The sequence below is a fragment of the Brassica napus genome, chromosome A5 (assembly GCF_020379485.1).
Source record: "Brassica napus cultivar Da-Ae chromosome A5, Da-Ae, whole genome shotgun sequence".
Classification (NCBI taxonomy): Eukaryota; Viridiplantae; Streptophyta; class Magnoliopsida; order Brassicales; family Brassicaceae; genus Brassica; species Brassica napus.
Window position 1 is genome coordinate 25836057 of NC_063438.1, and position 11511 is coordinate 25847567.

The 11511-nt window shown below is 31.9% G+C and overlaps 1 long non-coding RNA gene across 2 annotated transcripts; it reads right to left on the bottom strand.

Annotated features, from left to right (window-relative positions):
* Positions 1 to 7116: 7116 nt before the first annotated feature.
* Positions 7117 to 10596, bottom strand: LOC106452779. Of its 2 annotated transcripts, none has more exons than XR_007339587.1 (6): positions 9846 to 10596; positions 9389 to 9723; positions 9110 to 9285; positions 8584 to 8766; positions 7922 to 8135; positions 7117 to 7506 (listed from the first exon to the last, which is right to left on the bottom strand). It is a non-coding gene; the product is annotated as an uncharacterized LOC106452779 (long non-coding RNA). The 2 variants fall into 2 exon arrangements; XR_007339586.1 differs by having other exon boundaries at positions 9382 to 9723; positions 9846 to 10590.
* Positions 10597 to 11511: the final 915 nt, after the last annotated feature.

An 11511-nucleotide genomic window follows, 5' to 3' on the forward strand; every position in this document is an offset into this window, starting at 1 on the left:
TCACTTAGTTCAAGCGACAACAACCATGGCTTCCTTTGGTGATGTGTTCGTCTCCTCCTCTTTGCTACCGACGTCGTCTGCGAGGGTTTGAGGACAACCCGATGTGGTGACTCACTTGCTCTTAGGCGGAGTTCTCTATCGTCTCATGGCTGCCTGTTTTCAAGGAGCGTTATGCCTCCTTCTGTGCTTCATGCCCTTGTGTTCATAGCTCCGACGAGTTGACTTAGTGTTCCTTCGGGTTTATGCTGTATCTTATGTGTCGTGTAGGCGGTATTGGAGCCTGTTGTACCGCCTATGCTTGACCGTAACTCGAGCTTCTGTGTAAGCAGTGTTGATACGACTGAACTTTTGTCTTTCCGTCGAGATTGCTAGGATTTGTTGGTCGAGGTCCTCCTCCAGCGGAGCTCCGGGGCGTATGCCAGGCGCTTCCGTTGATGCCTGCTCGGAGCCATTTCGGTGAGTTTTCGACTGAACTTTCTCTAGTCATTCTCTTGTTTCATCTGGTTAGTTTCAGGTATGGCAAGAAGCGCTTTGAATAGGGTGATTATACTGTTGTTCTGCTTGATCTTCTGTCTATTACTTTCAAGTTTTATGTGTTTGAAGCTTGGAATTAATCCTTATGTATCCTAGTGGTTTTTTAATTTTTTTGCGATCACTAGGATCAAATCAGCTGTTGCAGATTGTGGTTTCAATTAATTTTGTAACCAGACTTTCATTTTCAGTAATGATATTTACCATTTAGCAAAAAAATACATTTTAGTTTTATTCAAGAAGAAAAAAATATGCAGTATAATCGAAATCTTTACCATGATGTAATATATATCCATACATATGGGGAATTAATTACTGAATGGGGCAATCATGCAACCGCTAATTAGAATTTGGAAGAAGTCATTGACTCATTATGATTGGCGTTAGAGATGTTTTATTAAGGTCCCCCACTAGTATTAGGACATTAAACAAGATTATCACAGAGTACTTTGGTCATAATCCATTTGCTAATCTAAGGTTATGATATTGTAATCTATAGTTAACTAAATTATCTACTAATATTGGAATATGATTAGATATTGATGGTCTTCATAATACGCTTCAACTGGACAAGACATATGATATGTGTATTTATATAATAGCACACATGATCTGACAGAAATGAAATCTAAATAGAATATACGCAGTAGATTGCAATCCACGAAAAGAGCTCATAACATCTTTAACCGATGTATTATTTTGTTGTCAATTCTTCATGCAAACCAAAACAAATGCATATGTAAAGATTGAAATTTCCACTTAGGGGTGGACATTGATCAAATACTATAATATTTTTTGAGTATTTGTCATTCGCTTTTTACTTAATGAATATTTAGTTTTCTGATTTGCAAATATTTACGGATATTTACAGATTTTTTATCCACTTTTTTCAGTACAAACAAATTCTAGAAAAAAACTATATGAAATTGTTTTCAAAAGATATATTTTATATAATATAAAACAAAAAGTAAAAATTAGTGAAAATTAATTTAATTGTATAAAAGTCAGAGCGAACCGGATATCTAAATCTTCAGTATTTATTATTTACTTTAATTTTAATGGATATTATTTTCAATATTTTTATTTTTGAAGATTTATAGATTTCTAAATTTTTTGGATCTAATCGAATCAAAATTAACAGATAAAAACAAATTCTAATCCCACTAATATGAACCATAGCAAAATGGATTGCCACACATACTAAAATAAAAACTACAAAAAAAAATTGAAAGGGCAGATTTTGTTTCAGATTCAGAATACGAACATGCGTAACTCCACGTGGAATTCTATGTTTTTATCGCTCTACAGGAAACAGTATATATCATTTTCAGTAAATGGTAGCTTTTGGTGGGCTCTTTTTGTATTAGAGCACATATGATAGAGACTGGTCATCAGCATGGTATATTATCCACAAAATATAAAATAGCTTATTTTAATTATTTATAAGAAATAAAAGGCGGAAATTGTAATTACTTGCTGAAGCTTTTGTTAAAATTAATCTCATAGTCAAATCCTTATACAGGCCACCTGTCCTCTTTAAAACACTTTCACAAAAATGTTATATGTCCACTAAAATTGATGATAAGTTTAAGGGTTAAATATGATAATTACATTTAATTTTAATTTATATTTTTTGTAAATATTTTTAAAATATGGTAATAACTCATACATCATATTTAATATTTATTTCTATTTTTAATAAAATTTTTAAAATATAGTACTAATTCATACTTCATCACAAAAATAAATATATTCACATATTACATTACAAATTTTAAAATACTATTTAATTCTATTTTTATAATTATAAAATTTTGATTACTAATTTTTTCAAAAAAAATTGCATTTTTTAAAATTACAAGTTTTAATCGTAATATCATTAAATTCTTTTATATATCTACAAATTTGATAAATACTTTTTAGTCTTAATTTTTGATAGTTATACAATTTGTTCTATCAAATTTTTAGTTAATTTTATTCAAGTTGATTTAATATATTTAACCAAAATAAATTGATAAAAACATACCTAAGATTATAATTTTAAATATATATATATATATATATATATATATATATTTATATTTATTCTTAAATACAATTTTTTAAATTATTTCTATCTTAATTTTATGTTTAATCAAATCAAATTTATATTAGAATATTGGTAAAAATAAATCTACAATATTAATACAATATTATTTTTAAATATAATTTAAAACTTGAAAATATATTACTGGACATAGCTGTAAATATATATATATATTTTACTGGACATAGTGGAAGAAAAAACCTAATAGTCAGTAATCAATTTGGGTGAACGATTTTTTTTTTCTTTTTGTTGGACGATATATATGGTTGTTAATACCCGTCAATAGACCTCATTTTGTTATTGCATAGCAATGAAAGTGATTAGACGACCCAAGCATTAAACAAAATTAATTAACCACTAATATTTATTAGCCGATCAACAAAAATAATATAATTTTTTTTTTCTTATTAGTCCTTTTTTCAAAAAAAAAAAAAAAATATATATATATATATATATATAATTATAAGCGATGCATACAAATATGCACATCGGTCATGGGGCCAACAAATCTATACCAGATTAATTTTGTAAAGCTGATGGTTTTAAAAGGTTGGTTTACACCAACATTTATATAATAAACACATCAAGACAAATGGTATTTATGATTTTTAATTATAATAATTACAGGTCAAGTAAATATATGAAACAACTTTGGTCGGCATCTAGAGAAGAAACGTCCACCTTTTTAGAAGACCCATTGACAATAGTATATGAATTGAATTTACACTATATTATAATTACGTCGTTCTCTAGTGAATAGCTGGAAGTTGAAGTTCCAACATGGTTTATGTTAAAGATTTACGTGGTGACCTCGTGTATTGTGTGCACTAGTCACTTTGACGTGTATTGAGAAATTATTTGATCAAATATCCTCTAACTACTTGTCTTTCTCCAATATGCTAGAACAATTGTTTGTTAATATAAAATAAAATAATAGAAGGAAACATCTTATATATCTGCGACTAATATTGCGCACCTACAATTTATGATTATAATAGATTAGAACTCCAACTTGCTGTAAAACCATAATAGATTAGAACTCCAACTTGCTGTAAAATTATATATGCTTAAATGACACGCTTAATAAATTGAATGCATTATGCATAACACATCGGCCATGGAATTTGGTACATTGTTCTTGATTCATAAACACATTTTTCTAATCTACCAAGACTACCATCCGTATTTTACTATATATTATACGGGTATGTACTTTTTTTCTTTTCCAACGAATCAGGACATAGAGTGATATTGTTCACGCACCAAACAGTACATGTTCGACAAGTGTCTTTAAATCATAGTTATCAAAATTCTCCAGAAATGATAATGTAGTGTGTACTTTAAAGGAGTGGAGATTGAATCATTGTTCCAATTACGTTGACTTTGTCATACATAGTTAACAGTTCCAGAGCTTTGTTTTCATATGCAACGGGTGCATTTTATTGAATTGGAGAAAATAATTGAGAGCATATGTGAGCAAATATTTTGATAAAATGTGTTGCTTTCTCCTATAAATAGTCGTTGTGAATATGCCCCGACATCCTCATATTTACGTGCTCTTCGACATGATATATATCTCACAGCTACAACCTATAAAATATTTTATAAGTGTTATCAAAACGAAACATGCGTCTGCAACGGATTGCTTTCAACTAGTGAAGATGATTTTGGAATCAGATGAATAGCTAGATTTTGCAAGTTATTTGGAAGACATCAATACTTTATAAAAAGTTTCTTCAGCTCAGAGATCATTCATATAGCACGAGCGCACGATTTGACAGCATATAGTCTAACACGAAATGTTAGGAATCAACCGTCTTTTGTCGTTCACATGAATCTAGAAGTACCAGTGTGGTTTATAGAGTCTATATGAATATGTGTTTTTAAGTTGATGACAAAAAGAATAAACTAGACACATGCATTATAGCAAGAAGATTATCAGTCAATATACGCAAAATTAGCCTTTTAATTTAATTTTGTCATTTAAATTCTCTCAAACAATATATAATGGTTTCCCCTTCGATAAATTCTCTCAAACAATATCCCTTCTTTAAAATACAATTATATCAAATAAATGATTGTTGATGAAGAATGTTTTTGGTCTCGCAGAGTTAATAAACTAAAGTAATGGTGGAAGCTGGAAATAACAACCACGAGAAAGCGACAATGTAGTGGATTTTTTCTTTAATAAGTGGTAGCCAACCCCACTACTTGCAACGGTGGCTTTGTGTGAAGGAATTTGACTATCATCTCTCTTTTTCTTGAACGAAGGATTTAATCAAAGTTAAAAAAACAAATGGTTTGTAAATTTGATTTGAGAATAGTGCATACCTAAGTACTTGGATAATCGTTAGATGTATGCAATGTATTGATTCTAAGACTAAATATGATATATATGACATATATATATATATATATATATATATATATACGATTAGTTGATAGTACGAATCAAAGATATTGTGAGAACCTATAAAATGCAAATATATATAATATATGGATGGAGCAATAAAATCAATTTTTTTAAAAGATCTTACCGCAAAATGCTATTAGTGAACGTAACATTACATCGAACCGACGATTATTTTCTAATTTTACATGAAAACCTACGAATGGTGCGGAATAATATATTTTAAGTTCTAGGGAATAATATGTTCAAAGATTAATTGTGGGTGATCTAAAACTACAAAATGAGAAAATATGAGTTGAGATTATGAAAGCTATTTTACAGATTATATATATGCTATATATTTTTTAGCTTCTTAAGACTTAGGGTGGTGAATGTTTTTTATATTCTTTTGGTTTTTAAGCGACATTTGTACGTAGCATGGGAGATTATACTTTTGTATTGTTAGTAATGAAGTTTCCCTTTCTTCTCTTTAAAAATGATAAATCAACTTTTCTGATCACTAATCCCAACATCATTATAATAATCCACCGAAAAAGATATGTAAAAGTGTTAATCATATAGCACATAATTACAATAACTATCATTACCTTTACTAGAGATTTTTCCGGGCTACGCCCGGGATATTCGTATAGTTTTTAGTTAACTTAAAAAGTTGACACTTATATATGACCATATTTTGTGAATATATAATACAATCGATTTTAAACTATTAAACTTTCTAGGAACCTGCAAGATAATGTGATATCAGTTCTCAGTCATAAAATAAAAGTAAGAACTATAAAAGCAACAAACATGCTGCTACTCCACAAAGTTAATGATACCAAGTGGTCTAAAGTTGTATTTCAATCACTACAACTAAGCTGCATGGGAGCACAACTAAGTTTGTCAAATTGAGATTAGTCTCTCTATAACTGACAGCCTCAAGCAAGTGTTGTAAAGCAAGCTTTTGTGCCTTTCCATTTTTTGACAAACCTTTGCCAAACTAAAGGTAGCATTGACATTCATAAATTTCTCACAACAATTTCGACTATTTATTTGACTATACATTTGTAAAAATATAATTATTTATTTTCTCTCAATGTTTATTCTAGTTAACAATACCAATAAGTCAATAGATTTTCTTATAAATTACAATAGATTAGAGTTAGTAGAGTAAAATTATTTTCGCTCTTAGTTATATATTTGTTTCATAAATTAAATTATTTATATACATTTTCTTAAAACTAATGATCTAGACAATATAACAGAAATGACTTATTCATTATAAGAATTTTGAAGTTCTGGTTGGTTATGTGTTTAGTTTGCATTTGGATATGATGTATATGGTAATATGTTTGCTTTTTAATAATGCTTTGCGCGAAGATGTTAGAAGGTAAACGTAAGAATTATATTATGGTGTGAGGTAAACGGGAGGAAGAATTATATATGATATGAATTATGTTGTTTGTCTCTAAAGCTAGTTTATAGTATACAATACCGGTTAATTTGATTCTCGAGAGCAGTTTAATTTGGCGAAGAAGTATTCGGGTGACATATTTGATAGGCTGCGTAAGCTTCAAAGGTGTTGGTGTTGTTGGTCTTTTTAAAAATTTGTGCCCATAGTTGGTGGGATTACTTTTTCCGTTATGGGCGTAAAAGGTTTAGTAGATTAGTTTTAAATAATTATGTTTGCGGGAAGAGTTTTAAGCCTTAGACAGGGTAAAAGGTTATGTATGTCGGCCAATTATTGTGTAGATCCTCCCTGGAAAGCTATCTTCACCTTCTTATCGAGTAAAGAATTACATTTGCCAAAGAAATAAAACCTAAGTTCAAGTGCTTTTGTAATGTCTTAAACATCCTCGATGGCGAAGAGCGTGATAGTGATAAGAGACCATAACATGTTTACTTGCATTAGAAGGTAATGTTTATATGATTATTGTTTAATTATGATTCCTTTTTTGTAACAGAATCAGCTGTGTTCTGTAAAGGTGCAACGAAAATTAACAATGTGTGTGTTTAGACAGTCACGGTCCCATTAGTGCACAAAATTGCCATTGTTTTTTTTAAAAGCTGAGGACCAAAGATATAATCTTTTTATTGAAACAATGGATCGAGAAGCTGGACTGATATTTTAATAATCAATAAACAATGACTGAAAGCCTAATAATATCGTACGCGAAACAAAAGGATATGATCAAACACACGACTAACATGCACACAATTAAAATGGAGATCATGCAAGAAGAATCGAAAATGGAAAACTGGATTTGTTTAAATGCTCTCATCTATGGGGCCCGATGCTCACTTGTTTCACGACATGGGAGATGGGGCTATGGATTCTACATACTTCAAGATCTCTTCTGTTGTGTGTTTTAACCCCACTTGGAATCCTGTAATTATGCACTTTTTCTTGACAGACAGAGTTGAGAAAGTATAAACTGAAGTCATTTATTGGATGAATGGAGAAGGTACTTGTGTACTGCTCCAAGTAGAGAATTATCTGCAATACATTAAAAAAAAAGAATATGAACAAAATATTATGTATAAATGTTATAAGATTCCATTACTAATGATGGAATCTCTACGAAATAACCTCTACCTTTTTTAAATATATTATAATTTTACTACAAAGGAGAGTAGTGTTCTCCACTAAGCACATAAGTGTAATATTCTATCGCTATATTTGATGAAACATAGTATAAGCTTATAGTATTGTACTATTGACTTCTGATAGCAATTAGGGATTTATTAGTGAGAGATTTACTAACTGATCTACTTGCTACCCATAGCTTTTCAGTTGTTCCATTTGTTCGAAAGCCCAAAGGCAAATCATATTTCTGTTATATGGTTCTTAACTTTTATAACCTTTACTATAAAGGTAGATTCAGAACTTTTTGAAAATATTAGCCCCTTACCGAGACAAAGATACGTCACGTGGTAGAAACGCAGCTTGGGCACTGTCGGGATAGGTCTTGAGGTCAAACTCACTGTCGAGACAGTAACGCAGGAGTATTATGGTGTAGAAAGAAATCAAACCATATATAAACAGTATTGTAGTCCCAACCATCCTCCTTCTTTGGCAGCTTTAAACAAATGAAAGTATTTCAACTCCACATAGAACGTTATATCCTGCACATACCCCACATGTTATAGACAAAGATGATCACCATGAAATAATTGACTAAGAGAAAAAGAACAATTATTTTCTTTGAACCTAGACGTTTTTGGTCTTGAAAGTTTTGTTCATGTACGCTTCCATGTGGTATATGACAACAGATTTGAATGCTATTTTGTAATTTTCTAGCATTTTATAAAGATAAAGATTACGGTATTCAAGACCCCATACACACATGTCAGAATATGAAAGAATCTAAACAAAGAATCATATTCTAATACACACCATAGAATTCTTGTACAGTTGTACTCACGATCAAACAACAAAGAAAAGGTTGACAACTTTCATAATGATTTGCTCTCACATGTCACTACTATTATCAAGCCAATCACCTTTTAGACTTTCGAAGCTACTTTCTACAAATAGAAAACACACAAAAATTATGGTAAGTAAAAAGGTCACCTTGGAAGGATCATTGAAAATTCTCATGAGACCATGGTTGGTTTCTCGTCCTTCCACATTGAACCTCAGCTCGAAGGATCAGGAGAGAGCCAGGTCTGTGTTTGGAGCAGAATATGGGCTACTCTTCAGCTTCCTCTGTTTCTTTTGAGAGCACACATATTCTTGACCAGTGACCACTTACACCTGAAGAGTTGATTAACAACACTCTGATAAGTATTATACACTATGCAATCTTCTTGCTCTCAAGGTTAATTATGCAATCCTGATTTGTTGTCTGACTCTTAGTCCTTACATGTTTGTATAGATATATATATAGGCACGAACAGGCATGTCAAATAGACTATAAACAGAGAAAGAAGAGCAGTTTAGCACACAGTTTCGGATCAATAGATTCAGCCTAAGAACAAAGACTGAAAAAATCAGAACTTCTCGGATCTAGAAGACAGAACAGGAGCAACCCACTACCACTGAGAAAATAAAGGAAAAACAATATAGAGAAGACTTAGTCGTGGTCAAGAATAAGTACCTTGAATATACCACCAGAATTGTATTTACAACACTGACAACTTCATTTTCCCTTTTATTGAGCAAGCTGTGAAGAGAGAGAGTGATGAAAGATAAAAAAAAGAGACTGGATTTGAAAATCCCAGACTGCATTGGAGGGCTCTGCACAACTTGAATTGTATTTCCAATCATAACCAACTGCTTTCATGGTAAACAAACAATACATTAAAAACTCTTCAAATTTATGTGAGAGCATAACACTGTATTCAGAGAAACATTGAAGAAGTTAGTTACCCCATACATTGTCCCAACCACTGCAATGCCTCTAGGGATCTCTATGTAGTTCTGGTTTCCATGTAGGGTAAAAGGAGTCCGTCAGACCCTTTTGGCTGCATCTTCATCTTCCAATACAAATCTGGCTAATTGTCTAAATAACATGTCTCAGCTATCACATAGCTGAGATAAAAAAATATTTTGAATGGATAATGAAACTATTAGAGGATGCAGTAGAAGTTAAGTTGCTAGAATAAAAAAAAAAAGAAGGGACCTGAAGAAGTGCAGAGATGAACATATGAAAAGCATAGTGTTTGGTTGATTACAAACTCAAAAATCAGCAGCAACACACGGCATGTGCATCTGACACGAAACAAAATCTTAACACTTAACGTTTTTCAACAAAATGAGAAAGGAAGGGTGAACGATACCTGCAAGTTTCTTTGATTTCATTAACAAAATAAGCAAGGAGTGATGAACGATACCTTCTGAGAAATGATTTCCAAAGACTGGTCGAGTGGAGTTTGCTCGAAATACTCCTGCTCTGCTGAGATCTATTGAATCTGAGTTTTTGTTGTGCTCATTCAGTAGATCTTAATTTCTGGCATAGCTTGTTAGGGTTTCCATGGCTTGCATCTGGATTATATAAAGATACAAAGAGGAGTCGAAGAGGATTCATGATATCAATAATGGGAGAAGTTAAAAAAACGCCTTTGAGTGGCAAGTAAACTCATGCTCTCTAGCTCTCTCCTCTTGTGCGGTGCTGTCTAGGGTTTTGGAGGTGGCAAGATCTATGGCTCACGCCGGAAAGCTTCGTCGCCTCCTCCCCTTCGGATTATGAACAACGTGACGGAGTAGTGGTCGTTTGGTGATGTCGTTGAAGCTTTCTCTCTTTCCATCTTGGCGGATCTGAAGGATCTCTGGTGCGGAGGTTAATAGGAGGGCTCGAAAGCTCTGGTGGCTCGTTCTCCAACGGAGTGCTCTCCCGGATTGAGGATGACTGGGAGACTGACGGTGGCGACTGGTCAGTCATTGGGGCGGCAGAGGCTCATCTGATTGTCAGGGAGTGAGATGGTGTCAACGGATCTACGGTGAGGCTCGTCTGCTTAGAATAAGAAATGGAAAAGGTCATCAAATGGCGAATACAACGGAGAAGACGAAAAAAAAAGGGCTAGACTGGCTTTTGGACATCGTGTGTCTGACGTGGCGAAAAAGTGTTTTCTAATTGGCCGATTTTTTAAAGTGACGTGGACACACTCTCTACTCTTCATATAACCCTTTTAGTATAGGTTAGATTTCTGTCCTTTTGTTTGGTACATTTTCTTGTTTTCTCGCATTGAAATATATAAACTACTATTGTTTTTGCCCAATTATACATGCTAATGTTTAGTCGACATGGCCAAAATATGACCATAACATCATTAAATAATAGGTACGATTGACGTTAAACTAAGGGCTTGAATTAAGCCGAAACATAATACGATCTTAGACATAATGCCAAATACAAACATGTGCGATCTAAATCTAATCATACTGCACATAACCTGTGACGTTCAACTCACGCTTGAGTTTGTTCTCATGATACTTAAAGGAGCTAGGGCCATGCCTGAGGATGGTTAATTACAGCCAGGACCGGTCTGGAACATAGACAAAGAAACCGACCGCTTACGACATCATCATTTTAGTTGTAAATAAACAAAATAAAAATTGTACACGAATAATAAAGACACACAATTTTAAATGAGCCTAAGACATTAAGAAAAAATTAAAAATGTTGGACTGGTACTGATTACAGCTTCAATCCCAAAAACTTTGCTATACAACCTGTGATACTGCTAATCTAACCTATTAATTTAGAGTCATATTTTTATCTACAATTAATAAGTCATAGTAGGACCACTTACAGAATTAGTTAATATTTGATTATTTACAATAATAATAATCCAACCATAAATTTGAATTTTTTTTTAATTATAACAAAATCTGTTGAAAAAGAATCTAACAAAATCTTACTAAAAATTTAAATATTTTATAAAATAAACATTAATTAATTTTGTAATTAGTAATATAATATTATTATAAATCAATGTTAATTTTTTTTTTATAAAACAAGAAAATAAAAATTCTATACTATTTCTTTTATAAATTTTA